General features: G+C 42.5%; 1 long non-coding RNA gene and 2 pseudogenes across 1 annotated transcript in view; all 3 read right to left on the bottom strand.

Moving 5' to 3' along the window:
* Positions 1–860: 860 nt before the first annotated feature.
* LOC146193806 (uncharacterized) overlaps positions 861–14,932 on the bottom strand; it is a 31,854-nt gene continuing 17,782 nt past the window's right edge. Inside the window, exons 2-3 of the long non-coding RNA XR_014706484.1 lie at positions 3,157–3,259; positions 861–1,626 (exon numbers count right to left, since the gene is read on the bottom strand). This is a non-coding gene — a long non-coding RNA (uncharacterized LOC146193806). The remainder of the gene's footprint in view (positions 1,627–3,156; positions 3,260–14,932) is intronic.
* LOC146193808 (gamma-interferon-inducible lysosomal thiol reductase-like) lies at positions 3,835–5,359 on the bottom strand (annotated as a pseudogene).
* Positions 7,203–8,196, bottom strand: LOC146193807 (gamma-interferon-inducible lysosomal thiol reductase pseudogene; annotated as a pseudogene).

Below are 14,932 nucleotides of genomic sequence, written 5' to 3'. Positions count from 1 at the left end.
CTCATGTCAAGTATAATTGAGCCTTACTAATTACGCTTTGTAGCTATGTTTAACTAAGGTTGGACAACTAACAATGTTTTGAAATCAGTAATATAAAAGCCTTGCTTCTCGCCAGAAACAAAGAAACCATGAACAGTCACACAGATGCAAATTTGGCTGAATTCTCCTCCCCCCCCCCCCTCCCAAGTCGCACACATTATTTTCTCTTTTTTTCTTATTTCGGGGCTCGAAATGAAGACTGGATTAAAATATTCTTTAATTTCTTTTCACCCTGCCTCCTTTCGAAGAGCGAATCCCCGCTGCTGCCCAAAAGCTTTTCGTGGTCTGCGCGCTTCTGCGCATTCCTGCGGGTGTCTGGTATTCAGAGTAAATGAATTGAGTATAAAGTAGCGCGTTCACAAAACGACAAGCTGAAGAAGCCGAAATGAGTCGAGCTGCTGTTCCTCGCGCATTTGAAAGGCTCGTTTGAAATCTGCTCGAAGGATGTAGCGCGCTTCCCTAGCGAAATAGTTTTCCACATATGAAATTCGCCGTTAGAGTTTCGAAGAGGACGAATGCTGTTCTCAGGGATCCCTGATTTATTAGATTGATCTACAGAGGGCTCGAACCGACCAACCCCATCTGAGAATCAGTGTAGAGCACTCGTAGCACTAATAATATTTCGGCAAAGCGCTTTCTTGAAAACTGGCCTTTTACGAAACGATCAACAAATTATTCCTAATGAATACGTTCATTCTCAAGCCACTAATTAAAAATAAATCATTACTAACCATGTGACTGAAGAATATAGCCATAGCAGACTGGGCGATACAAGAGAAAACAACTCCAAGTTAATTTCAATGGGAGAGGACACTGTAATTTGTTAAACCTTTGTTCCATTTTGCTGATACATCTGATATGTCGACATGCAGGCGCTCTTATAGGGCTAATGAGCTGCAACACTGGGTTTGCTAACACGCATTACACTCAAATGTTATTGATCATGAAAAAACATCGTAGCATGATAGGACCATTGCAACTGACTTGCTCTCTGCCGAAGAGAACTGAACCATCAGACTCAGAACGTAGCAGGAATTATGTGCGAACTGTCGATTACAAGAAGGTTTTATTGCCCGCGTAGTAGAGGCGCCCGGCAAGTTTTCAATTTGAAGAGACCACTTGCAGGCTGAACACCTGCAAGTAAGCCTAGTTGAACAAGGTTCCATATAATGTACCTTAACATATAGCCGTAACTACTTTCCAGGCACAAACATATTGAAGACTGTTTAGCATAGGGCTCATTATTTAATTCGAGCGTTGCTCAATATATATTACTAAATTAATTTCTGTACTTGGCACATGATTCTTAAAGATGATTTTGTACCTTCAGTAAAATTAAAAAAATGACTTCTTTAGGAGTTATTTGCTGACTGCTATCTATGGCGGCAAACCCATCTCTTCATCAACAAAGCGATGCGCTCAAAATCACAAAGGACGAGCAGGGGACCGGACAGTAGCTTCTCAAGTACATCTCTTCAAACAATCGAACACGCTTCCTTGAACGTCTAAGCAGGTTATTTTTCCTTGGACATCTCCTAAAGGACTTGAAAGAAGCATTTTCTTCTTGACCTCGACTGCATAGGACACCTGCGGATCAAAAACAAGGATGGTGTGCTCTACGATTTCCCAAAGTCTTTTGGCCTGCATAGTACACAATAGCAGAAAGGAGATGCGCCGCGCAGATGTTGACAGATGACCTATTAGAGAGAATTTGACAGAAGCATTGGCAGTAAATTTGGCAATCAACTAAACAATCAAGCAGCAGAGTGGCTGCATAGCTTTGGCAACGTAAATAAAAAGTTCTCTTTGACAACTTGATTCCTTCCGCGACTAGATATCTTTGCATTCATATTTTGTGATATAGGTAATAATAAAGAGGAAGAAGTGCCGGTTGCCGAGTGGTTCAGGAACTTTGTGGCATGGGTCAGCCTCACGAAACAACTCACATTTTAAGGCCTGTAGTATTTTTCACGGGTTTTCTAGCCGTTCCTTAACTGCGCAATGCGTTGTGACTTGCATGCTTAAAGGCGAGAAAGATATCGGCACCCGGTAAAAGAGAAGAGTGGACATTAGTAGGTGTACTGGGCTGGCTGTATTGCAAAAAAAAAAGGCAGTACAACTCATTGCATACTGGTGCTAGCACGTTTAAGAACTTAACTGTTAGTTCAAGCGTAAAATGCAGCACGGTGAAAAACGAAGCAGAATAGGTGACAACGCATGGAAGAGGCGCACAGACACACACATAAACAAGGACGATGCTGCTTTATATATATATATATATATATATATATATATATATATATATATATATATATATATATATATATATATATATATATATATATATGTGTGTGTGTGTGTGTGTGTGTGTGTGTGTGTGTGTGTGTGTGTGTGTGTGTGTGTGTGTGTGTGTGTGTGTGTGTGTGTGTGTGTGTGTGTGTGTGTGTGTGTGTGTGTGTGTGTGTGTGTGTGTGTGTGTGTGTGTGTGTGTGTGTGTGTGTGTGTGTGTGTGTGTGTGTGTATGTGTGCGCGTGTGTGTGTGTGTGTGCGTGTGTGTGTGTGTGTGTGCGTGTGTGTGTGCGCGTGTGTGTGTGTGCGCGTGTGTGCGTGTGTGTGTGTGTGCGTGCGTGCGTGCGCGCGACTCCCTATGTCTTGTCACCTATTCTGCTGCGTGTTTCATCATGTCTCACCGACTAGCTCGACGTTCCACTGTATTAAAATGCAGCATAGCGGGTTGTAGTACAATAAACGCTATTTGGCCTCATGAAGGCTTCGGTTTCAGTGGTATGGCATGTGGATGCCTTTAATATCCAAGTGCTCCTGGGCTTTGTACAGCCGTCGTAGGAGAGGAATCCAGGTTATCATGTTTTTTGGAATGTCACCCAAAAAATTAACACGTTTCAATGCACAATTTTCCGTAATCACACCATAAGTATATTAATTCCGAGGACTCCTCAATATAAAAGTCAATATCTGATGCGATTCTGCTCGCCATGAAAGTTAAAATGGTCATTCTTCGCCTGCGCTATCTCATCGTGTTTCTTTCATGCAAGCGCGCTTATAGAAAAAGCTGCTATCACTATATCGAATTGCCGCTATCTTATGTCCTGTACTTACCCTGAAGATGAAGCACGTGGCTGATATCTGCCCTTGACTTTGATGATGCACGCACGTAGCCTTGGCGAGAGGGGAAGTGGCCATCGCAGTGCGCTTCTGGGTACTGTTCAGCAAGCAAAAAGTCTAAGATAATTGCTAAGAATTCACACGCTTTTTGTGAGTTTGTAAGCGATAGGCATCTTGTATTCCGAGACGCGTCGCTGAAGCAGTGATCATGGATGGTTAAGAGACCGGAACCAGTCAATTGCATGAGTTTTAAATATACGAAAGGCACTAATTTGTAGCTTAAATGTAGTTTTCAGTCTAGATAACATATTATTTGCACTAGGACATCTAGGTTGTCTCGGGAAATGTTTTTATATTGCCTTTCGGGCGTGGGAATCTCGTATATGTACTTTTCTGATTCAATTGATCTCTGTAAACGGACCCGGAGCGCACACATGGTTCATGGTAGGTATTAACTTAACTTAATGCAGCTCTCTGAAATGAACACATTGTACGCGCATTATGTGCACTAAGTGCTGACAGCAGGTATAATTAGACGATAATTTACGCTACCTAGGCTTCTTTGACCTTCTTTGACACCGTATAGCACAGGCACTGTTCGAAAGGCATAGGCTCTATTGTGGTCACTTGTATAGCCCCACTAGCAAAGCATGAAGTCAATAACTTTGAAAATACAAATTTATTTTGCTAATACATGATTAGTGGGATTGTAGGCATAACAAACAAGCATCTTCAGCGCTCTAACAGCGAATGGCGTTTCAGCCCTAAGAGTCCTACTGAAAATAGGCTTGGTTGAAAACCCGATGATGAACAAGGTTTGTAAAACAGCGCTCACCGGAGGACTTCATGCACATTTTGGGTGGTTCGGGCTCTAGTAGCTTACAGACGAAGTGAAGCAAGTCGCTCTGCACCTCGCTTTACGTAGTTTCATTGTGGAAGCCATTGATTTCAACATAGGGCACATACTCGATGGGAGGCTGGTGTCCTCGCGTCCTCTTACCCATCTCGTAGAGAAGCTGCGTTCCCTCAGGGCCCTTGCTACACTTCTCGAGGACAGGCTAATCTGTGCCGACCTTCTGTGCGCAGGGCTCGCCTGCCTTTGTGGGATCGTCCTGCCAAAGCATACATGCGATGAAGTCCTGGAGCTTTCTCGTAGGATGCACATACTTGACAGCGCATGTCTGTACCTCATTGACGTAGAACTCATCAGGGCCGTGCTGACATTGAAAGGTGACGGTGCCGTTAAATACCTTCATATCTACATTGCCAAATAGTAGAAGATCCAGTTGTAGGTACTCTTCGAGATTCGCATATGTTGGCCATAGCTGATTGAGAATAAATTCATGGTAGTCAGGACAAAGCCCTTCGTAATAGAGAGTGACGTTGATGGATGTCCCTACTATTGGGAACCACAGTTGCGTCACTATGGCGAACAAGCTTAGAGCGACATACCGTCCTCAAAAGACATCAATGACTTTCATAGCTCCTGTCGACTGCAGTGTGCCAACGCCGGCGTCGTGCGCTTGAACGGATCAGACCGTATGATCTCACAATCGTTGCATTGCCTTGGGCTCAGAGGATGCTTAGCAGCCTTGAGGGGCAAGAGGCTTGGTATCTGCCGGCGGCCATTGAAAACAAATGTTATCTGAAGGAGAGCGCGTCGATAGCCCGAAGCTTCGACCTCAAGTATTTTGTTTGGTGATAATTTCTGCTGTCATGTACTTTGACCACCATCGAGCGACATCGGACCTGATACAGTGCCTTATCAATTATTGGGACTACAAGTTAGAGTGTTATTTTCCCTTTCTTTCCTTCAGGATTTCCGGTTCGACCCTTGTTGCTACACATGTTTTTTACAGGATATATAATATGTCTCTTCATTTCTACTATGAGGCGACGGGATGAAGACAACGTTTAGCAACACAGTTTCACCAGAAGATTGCTGCCAGGGGGATGTCAAGAGTTAAATAAGCTTTAACCTCCAGCGCTCTACTTCGCAAGAAGACGACTTGCAGTCTTCCTTGCCACGAAATATTCACTCATTTAAATAAATGTTTTAAACAACAATTTGTTCACCAAATGCAATAAATATTTATCGCGACTGCATTAAAGGCCCAGTTTTGCATAAAACACGGTGTCTGTGTTGCGATAAAAACCACAGGCACGGCACTGGAGCGTGGTAGTTGGCAGGTGACATGGCCGGGTGCTGATTTGGCAATGGGCGGGTAACGTAATGATCTAACGGTCAGTTTGGGTGTTTCACGGGTAACGTCTCAGAGCGACTGAAGCTGTGAGTAACGTAATGATCTAACGGTCAGTTTGGGTGTTTCACGGGTAACGTCTCACAGCGACTGAAGCTGTGAGAGATAGGGGAGGGCTTCAGAAATTTCGACCACTTAGGGCTCTTTAACGTGCACTGGCCTCGCAAAGTAAACGTGCGCCTTGCTTTTGCATCGCGGCAAGTTGTAATGATATAACATTCTGCCGCAAAGTTGGGGGCAGCTGCCAACTGTGGTTGCTCATTTGGGTGGAAGAGTGGGATAGAAATCAACTTTTTAAGGCTGGTGAACGCCGAGCCGAGCACGTTACTCCTAGGTCACGCAGGCCAGTTTGTAAGGCTAAGGTAAAGCGGGCATTTACGTCTAGGTCGAGTGGTGGAGTGCAGGTTAGGACTGTGTGCTGATATGAATTTGCGAGATAAGAGAAGGAAACGTTGAGGGACTTGTAATTACTCGTGCAGATAATATATATACGGGATCGAGGAACCGCAAAGGGAGCTGCCGACGGAAGCTACTAGATCTGTCGCGTCATGCCTTCAAAGGTAGCGGTAATGTGTGCCCATAATCGTTACCTAAATATCTCCACGGTATATGGAATAATTACACATTAGCTCAATCAAGGCCCATCCTCCGCAAGGACACTGCCAGAAATGCTGAGTTGGGCCAGCAAATACACTCAGCTGACTACTGATAAACTCGACTGAGGGCGGCGTATCGCAGACTGTCTACAATAATAAGAAAATTGTTTAATGAGACGTCATGAAATCTAAATACAATTGGGTGATTGTTTTTTATTGTTTTTTCTTCACACTTACTCCTTTGTGAAAAGAATCTAAATTATTTGTCACAACGTAATAAAAAGGAGTAAAACATAATCTATAGGCTCTACCTTTGCATTCAATGTATCGAACAGCGCGCAATTATCTAATGCCAGTTTTGTCGCCAGATCATAGAGAGGAGCTTAGTTTTCAAGGAAAAAGTTCTCGTATGTGCGCACACACTTGCAAAGTTGTCCATACGCTATTAAGGTTCATTCAAGCTGATGTTTCTGATCACGGTACTTTACAAGCAATGTCAAGGGGGCCTTCAAGCCTCCAACTTCTGTTTTGAAAAACAATACTGATACCGAGAAAGTTGTATATGAGCGCTTTACAGTGGCTTCGACTTAAAGAATAATAGCCTCCAGTTTTGGCACCTTTTCTTGCTGATATATAGGGTTGTCAGCTTCTTTCTAATATATGAAGGCCTTCATAAACTCGAACTGAAGGCTTATGCAGTAAGCCTTATCATTTAGGAAAGTGCACATGTTTTCGATACTTCATATTCGGGGTAATAGCCACACTGATATTGCTGAAAACATATCAAACTTCACTATATGCCACAACCATTAAAAACGTAGCAGAAAAGTACACTTGTAATAGAACTGCTGAGTTCTATATCTTTTTTGTGAGGATTCTGGTTTTGACCAATGTGCAATTTGAAGAGAATAAACGCTAAGAAGGAAGGCCGAGAGTCTGTTAATTGAGAAATACCTATCCAAAATGAAGTCATTATATTGCATGTTGCCACGTTTTACGAGTACTCCGTATGGTGCATTTTCTCGTGCTTATACCAAGCCACGCCATTCAATTCTCCAGTTTCTGGATTGCAATATTGTAAACCAAAAGGGCACATGAACATCACTTTCCTCTGATGTGATTCATTGCTTTAAATATGCCGTAGAAAAGTGGCCAAGTTATCGAAAAAATATAGAAGCATCAGTATTGGCACCAAGATTTTATCTGCTTACTAGTACAGGACAGTAGTTCAAAGATGCCAAATGTCAGCCGCTATACAGGAAGTATAGGGATTGTTCAAGTGTTTCATGGTGGCTGAAGCTTGTTTGTCATATAACAAAAGTTGTAATGGCGCACAGATATTGTGTCTTAGTATGTATATTAAAGCGCACCGACTATTTTAATACTGGAACTGCTTAGACGCGTTAGTGGAAACAAAACATTTCTTAATAACAGTGGTTGTACAATGACCCTTTATATGTACATATATATATATATATATATATATATATATATATATATATACCCTTTATATATATATATAGCACTCACTGTCCATAAAAGCAATATGGATTCGATTTCTTGCAAATCCTTGGTTGGTCGGGTTCCAGGAGTTCGCATGCAAAGCCGAAGAGGTTACCCTGAGCCTGTTCTTGAATTGTGAGATTGTGCACTCCGTTGACTTCGATCCAGGGTACGTACTCGATAGGTGGTTGATGTTCACGTGTTCTCTTGCCCATTTCGTAGAGAAGCTGTGTGCCTTCGGGTCCAGTGCTGCAACGGTTCAGGACACCCCAGTCAGTGCCCACTTTCTGCGCGCAGGGCTCGCCCGCTTTCGTCGGATCGTCGTGGCTCAACATGCAGGCGATGAAATCCAGGAGCTTCCTCGTGGGGTGCACGTACTTCACTGCGCACGTCTGCACCTCGTTGACGTAGCACTCGTCTGGTCCGTGCTGGCAGTTGAAGACTACCGTGCCGTTGACGACTTTCATGTGGGCATTGCCGAATGGCAGAAGGTCCAACTTGAGATACTGCTCGAGCTTGCCGTATGTAGGGTGCAACTCGTCCAGGATAAATCCATGACAAGCGCCGCACAGCCCTTCATAGTAAAGGGTGATATTTATGACATTTGCTTGTGACGCCTCAGCTGCGAACACCAGGGTAAGCACAAGAAGATACTCTCGAAGAAAGTGCGCCATGCACGAACGTGGCTACTCTGGTTGTGCTCGACAGTCAGAAACACGGGTCCGAGTAGCAGTTAGTTCCCTCGGTTAGAGTGAGTCCCGCAATGAGAGCAAAAGTTAGAGTTTTTGCCTGTAATATTTGTTCTGTATCAGGAGTCTCGTATCAAGCTCTATAACAATAGTGGTGAGATAAAACTTCGGAGTCTGTTGCAATCAGCGGCTTCTTGGTGCAATCTGACAATCGTTGCCACTTAGCAAGAACACGCGGTCAGCCAGAATCCTTGCTCACATTTGTTGCAAAGAGGACGTTGGGCAGTACTTTTACTCGTCGTTCACTAAAGAAAATAAGTGGCTGAAGAGGATATTGCGGTTCCGGATAATATGAAAGCCAAGTTGCAATCATTAGAGCAAAATACAATGATTGCAGAGTGCATATTTTGTGCATATATCAAATGCGTGTCTAATGTATAAATATATTAAGGAACCAAAAAAAGGCTCATTTCATCTATAAACATCGTGAGAGCTAGTTTTATTAAACATATTCTGAAGCCAGTACCCAGTAGGTAATGACATGAAATTTCAAATTTGGTACTGATTTGTTTGTATGTTTTCCCGTGTATCAAGACAATGGAACTTTTTGTTGGACCTGGCTGTCTGCTGTCTATAGGAAAGGTTGTAGAAAGGCGATGCTGATATGCCATCCTAATTTTATTACGTGATAGTTCGAAATATCTGGCCCATTGGCCCTTTTTACATGCTCTCTAGGTCGTCTCTGTGGCCTTTCAATATCCAGCCTTCGGTAAGCTAGCTAACCCATCGAGTTTTGTGCAGCCAGTGCTCTGAGCAGTGTATCCGTCGCACAGATATAAAGAGAAATTGAGGGCAATTCATCGGAACTCTTTAGAAGGCTTATCAGATGCGTCGATGGCTACATTCTGTTTTCTGAAAATGTGGCCTAGAGACGGAAATCCCCGACTTACTGAGGGTTATGAAGGAATTTTGCTCATTATATAAGGGAAAAACACGGAATATAGTACTCTATTGATTGGTCACTGACTGCCCAAAAGGAAAACGTTTGGTTTGAAAGATAATCAATAAGCGCAAGGTGGCCGACATAAAGAAGTAGAACATGAGGGAAAATGACCATGCTCTAAAGAACGGTCGTAGCATGAAAGCGGTAAAGAGGAAATTAGGCACAGGCAAAATCAGACGTATGCAGTGAGGGACAAAGCGAGCAGCGTCATAACTAGCATATACAAGATAATTGAGGCAGTCGAGCAGTTGTATTAGACCTCTACCGTAGTCAAGTAGTCAGGACAAAAATGGGATTGGCTCTTGCGAAGAGCAGTCATTTTTTACGCAAGTAACGAATGACCAGTTTAAGAAAGCATTAGAGGCTATGAAAAGAGGGAAAACAGCTGAGGAGGATCAGGTAACTATAGATTTGTTGAAGGGTGGAGGGGATATTATGCCAGAAAAACTGTCCACCCTGTATACGCAATGCCTGATCACATCGAAAGTACCGTAATCATGGAAGAACGCTAACTTTAACATAATTTATAAGGAAGGGGACGCTATGGACTTGAAACATAACAGAGAAATCAGCTTACTATTCGTTACTTAGAAGTATTTACTAAAGTAATGACTAATAGGATCATGACAACCTTAGACTTTAATCAACCAAAGGATCAAGAAGGATTTCGGAAAGGGTACTCTACCATCGATCACATCCACACAATCAACCAAATAATAAAATAGTGCAAAGAAATATAACCAGCCACTATACATAGCATTCATTGACTACGAAAAAGCATTTGACTCGGACGAAATTTCAGTAGTCATACAGGCATTGCGAGATCAGGGTGTAGGTAAGTCATATGTGAAAGTACTGGAAGATATCTATAGTGGCTGCACAGCAACCATAGTTCTGCATAAAAGGTTAGAATATTCCAATCAATAAAGGTGTTAGGCATGGAGACACGATCTCCCCAGTACTATTTCTAGCGTGCTTAGAGAGTGCATTCAAAGGCATGAAATGAGAGCAGTTAGGTGCCAGGGTCGATGTAAAATATCTGAGTAATCAGCGATTCGCTGATGACATCGCCTTAATTAAGTAACTCAGGGGACCAATTGCAACTTAGGAGCAGCAGAAAGGTAGGCCTAAAGATTATTATGCAGAAGACAAAAGTAATGTTGAATAGCCTGGTAAAGGAGCATTAAAATAGGTAACGAGAGGCTAGAATTGGTAGGCGAATATTATTACTTAGGGCGGGTAGCAACCGCAGATCCAGACTACGAAAGCAAACTAACTAGGAGAATAAGAGTGGGATACAGCGTATCTGGAAAACTATTCCTGACCACCAGCTTACCGGTATCACTCAAACATGTAACAAAGTATAAAGTACAGTAGTAAAGTTTATAACCGTTGCATCCTAGCGCTACTCGCCTATGGGTTGAAACGTGGAGGTTAACGAAGAGGATTCTACATAAGTTGAGGACAACGCAGAGGGCTATGGCACAAAAAATGGTAGTTGTAACGTTAAGAGAGGATGCGTGCATAGTGAGACAAACATAACTCAAATTACTGACATTCTAGTTGAAATATAATAAAAACGGGCAAGGGCAGGACATTTAGCACGAAGAGAGGAAAACCGATGGGTCCAAGTGCAACTAATCGGATTCCAAGTTAACCTTAGCAGGGGGCGGCAGAACATTAGATGGGTGGATGAGGTTAAGAAATTCACAGTGGTGGAGTAGATCCAGATAACACAGGAGCGGTTTATTTGGAAGAAAATGGGAGAGGTGTTCGCCCTGCAGTCGGTATAGTCCGGCTGACGACAATGATGATGATGATAATCTCTAGTCTTTTAAAGCCCTACTTGCCTTTTCCTCAAGGGCACCCGTAGTCACCGCGAAATTCATTGCGACGTCTCGTCCTAAGAGATGTTGATGAGTCCTGAATAATTTCGTACAGCAGAGCCTCGAAGCGGAGGCTGTTCGACTAATAACAATGGGTACCCTATTTATTTTATCTCCTTGACCGGCGATATAACGGCTCTGTGGATTACAAGTTGAATAAAATAAGCAGTGTTGATCCTGTGTCGAACGGCTGCCGTTGCATCCAATGTGCTCAGAAAGACGCACAGGTTTTAAAAGGCAGCGGAAGGAGTTGTGAAAATAAGTAAGTTTATTCTTTGAAAGCAGCAGGTAAATTATGTAAAGTTGTTTTGAGCTAGAGTTTGACATCTTGGTGTAGTCACAAAATGTATGTATTCGGTATAAACGAATCTCATGAAAACACAACGGGGAGTGGGGGTTTCGATGATGATGCCATCTATATAGGCCGTACATGTCTAGAACATAAATGCTTGAACAGGAGTTTAGCATGAATGTACTTGTTAAGTCCCAAAGTATACTCAGGTTATGAGGGACGTTTGTCCTGATGAAAAAGAATATTCGAAGACACTTTGGCCACTAAAGTGATGAAAGACGAACGCCTGAGTGCTGCATTCTGGTATGCGATTTTACCGTGTGCACGGCATTCATTAGGATTTATATAGTTAACTACCCAACTGTCACTAATTAGTAATTATCAATAAGCAATCAATATTTACAGGTTATTCCATAAGACATTGATTAGTCATTAATTATTAAGTTGTTATTGATAGCCATATGGCTGCTTAAGGCGACAATAAGATAATAATTATTATAATTAGGTAATTGTCCCTAATTAGTAATTATAATTATTTTGTCATTATTAAGCATGCATTTATTTATTAATTAATTAGATAGCCATTAATTAGCAATTGCTTTTGCTTGCAATATGGCCATTTAAGGTGGCAGTATTAATTGATTACACAACTGTACCTAATTAGTAAATAATAACTAATTTATCATAAAAAGTAATTGCCTAGTTAGTCAGTAAATAATAATCATTATTAGTAATAACCAATTAGTTAACAATTAGTACTAAGTTTTAAGTCTTTTGTCAATCTTTTATGAGTAAATAACCATTGATTGGCATATTACCTTATAAGGCACGCATTCGCGCATACTGTCCGGGGTGCGCGGCATTTATTAGTAATATTTAGCTCATTACGCAACAGTCATTGTTTAGTAATTAGCAATTAATTAACAATCATCAAGTAGTAATTATTAATCAGTGAGCAGTAATTAAAAAATTTAAAATACTGATAATGGGTAATTATAATTAACTAGTCATATATTAATCATTAATCATTGATTGGCATATGGCTATATAAGGCACACATCCGCGCATACTGTGGTGGTGCTCTGTGATTGGTCGAGACCTCCATGACGTCCTCTCGTCTCGACCAAACGGAGCCGCCGCAAAAACGGGACTCTTTCGCTAACGACAATGATGAGGCTATAAAGGCTTTCGCCTAATAAATGGCACCAAAGGTTGGAGGCACCGGGCGACTTACAGAAAGGTAGGGGCGAAAGCGGTTGGAATTTCGAACATCACAAATAAAGAGCTAATGTTTTAGTTTCCCCGCATCACTGTCATGCTAAAAGGAGAAGTATTAAAGTTAGCTGTGAATTTAAAGATAGATTGCCTCAGACCATTAAATAGTAGCACTCGGTAAGTTTGACCTGCCAATTAAGTATGCTGTAATGCTTGTATCTTGCAAATTTCACCAAAACTTTCCAAGCTGTACACACCTTGGGCACAATATCAATATTGCTGTGTTTACAATGCCCAGCCTTACATAAAGCATAGCATTGCTAACAAAGTAGTCATATTGGGCCAATGGTCTGTGCTGAGGTATTCCAGCTTGACTTTAACCATGGCGCCGACATTTTCTTGTTCCCGTATTTTTCTGGTTTGGATAACTTGCGCCAAATGTAAGCAATATCAGAATCACCAAGAAGTTGCTAGACGTAAGAAAGCTACACTTTGGTGCTCTGTTAAGCCCCCTTCCATGTTCGTTTCTAGCCGTTTTGAAGCAACTATGGCACTTTTTTAACAATATTCATTGCCTTAGACTATCAAGGGGTATCTGATGGAGAATGAAGAAATTATTAAATGAATGAAATGGTTTGTTGATTCTATGAACTAAAGCAGTCAGCGATGATGTGGTCCCTGCGCTCAGGCAATATTTGAAGCAGGATTTCTCGGGGAAAGATCTGCTGCCACCAGGCTTCGGATTCTCTTAGGCTGCTGTGCTAGAAGTCCGACAAAAAGTGGTAAATGTCGGCTGTACTAATTTCGGATTTGAATATCGGACACCCTAGGTTGGAATATAAATGATGGAAATGAGGCCCCACCTGAGTGGTGGCAGGAGTGAGGGCAACCTCGACGACGATTCTCCGAAGCTCAAACTGCTCTGCACGGGTGAGTCTGCAAGGGATGGTTGCCGCACACGGAGGGGTAATATCACGTGTGTTGTGCTGGAGGTGCGTGTTTATTGATGAGTAGTACTGCCGTAATATTTGGAGCCAATTAAATGGTGAGCCTGGGGTCGCTTAGCGGGTAGCTAAGTCTGTATAGCTTTGAGAAGGCATTACGCCCGGTTTCCTGCAGGGAGCTGGTGGATGTCCTGACTACCATTGACAGATCGGAGCCACCTACTGCATGAAGGGCTTCGGTACTACCACTATTTTTTTTTTTTTGTTGCGGTCAGGCAAACGGGAAGATTTCTTCATTTGGGGACAGGAGAACACCGAACATCACTGAAAGGCCAGCAATGCGATATAACTGACAACTCTTTCTTTCTTTCTATCCCCTTTCATTCAAATCTTCGTTCCTTTTAATACAGCACGGTCAGGTGTTCACACAAGCCGTGTATAGATACTGCACCGTTGCTTTCCTGACAATCAATTATTATTAATAGCATATCAAACTCCGGTTCCTTTATTGGTACTCTACCCAAGTCAGAATTTTTGAGACTTAAGACACGTAAGCACCAGCAGGTCGATTATAATTATTCAGAATGTTAACCCGAGTGCCGGTGTAATGCATTTACAGGACGGCATTTATCTCTTTGCCAGAACTTTAGCAACCAAAGACTTGCCGTGAAGCCAGCATCAATACCTGCGACATCATCATCAGCCTGACTATGCCCACTGCAGGGCGAAGGCCTCTCCCATATTTCTCCAATTAGCCCTGTTCTGTGCTAGCTGCATCTACTTGACCCCTGCGAACTTCTTAACCTCATCCGCCCACTTAACTTTCTACCTCCCCCTGCTACGATTTCCTTCCCTTGGAATCCAGTTTGTTACCCTAAGCGACCATTTGTTATCCTCTCTTCGCACTACATGTCCTGCCAATGCCCATTTCTACTTCTTAATTTCCACTGGAATGTCAGTACCTTGAGGTTTTTCTCTGACCCACTCTGCACGCTTCCTATCTCTTAATGTTACCCCTACCATTTTTTGTTCCACAGCCCTCTGGGTTGTCCTCAACTTAGGTACAACCCTCTTGGTTAGCCTCCACGTTTCAGCCCCATAGGTGAGTACAGGTAAGATGCGACTGTTGTATACTTTCCTCTTGAGCGATACCGGTAAGCTGCTTTCCAAATGCGCTCCATCCCAATCTTATTCTTCTTAATATTTCCTTTTCATGGTCTGGATCTGTGGTTACTACCTGTCCTAAGTAGACATATTCGCCTACTACTTCCAGTGCCTCGCTACCTAATGTAAACTGCTGTTCCTTCCTGAGGCTGTTGAACATTACCTTAGACTTCTGCATATTGATTTTTAAGCCTACCTTCCTGCTTTCCCTGTCTAG

The sequence above is a fragment of the Amblyomma maculatum genome, chromosome 4 (genome assembly GCF_055883805.1).
Source record: "Amblyomma maculatum isolate TAMU_Amacu chromosome 4, ASM5588380v1, whole genome shotgun sequence".
Lineage (NCBI taxonomy): Eukaryota > Metazoa > Arthropoda > Arachnida > Ixodida > Ixodidae > Amblyomma > Amblyomma maculatum.
The sequence above is the reverse complement of the archived record's forward strand: the minus strand, read 5'-3'. Positions and strand labels throughout refer to the sequence as shown.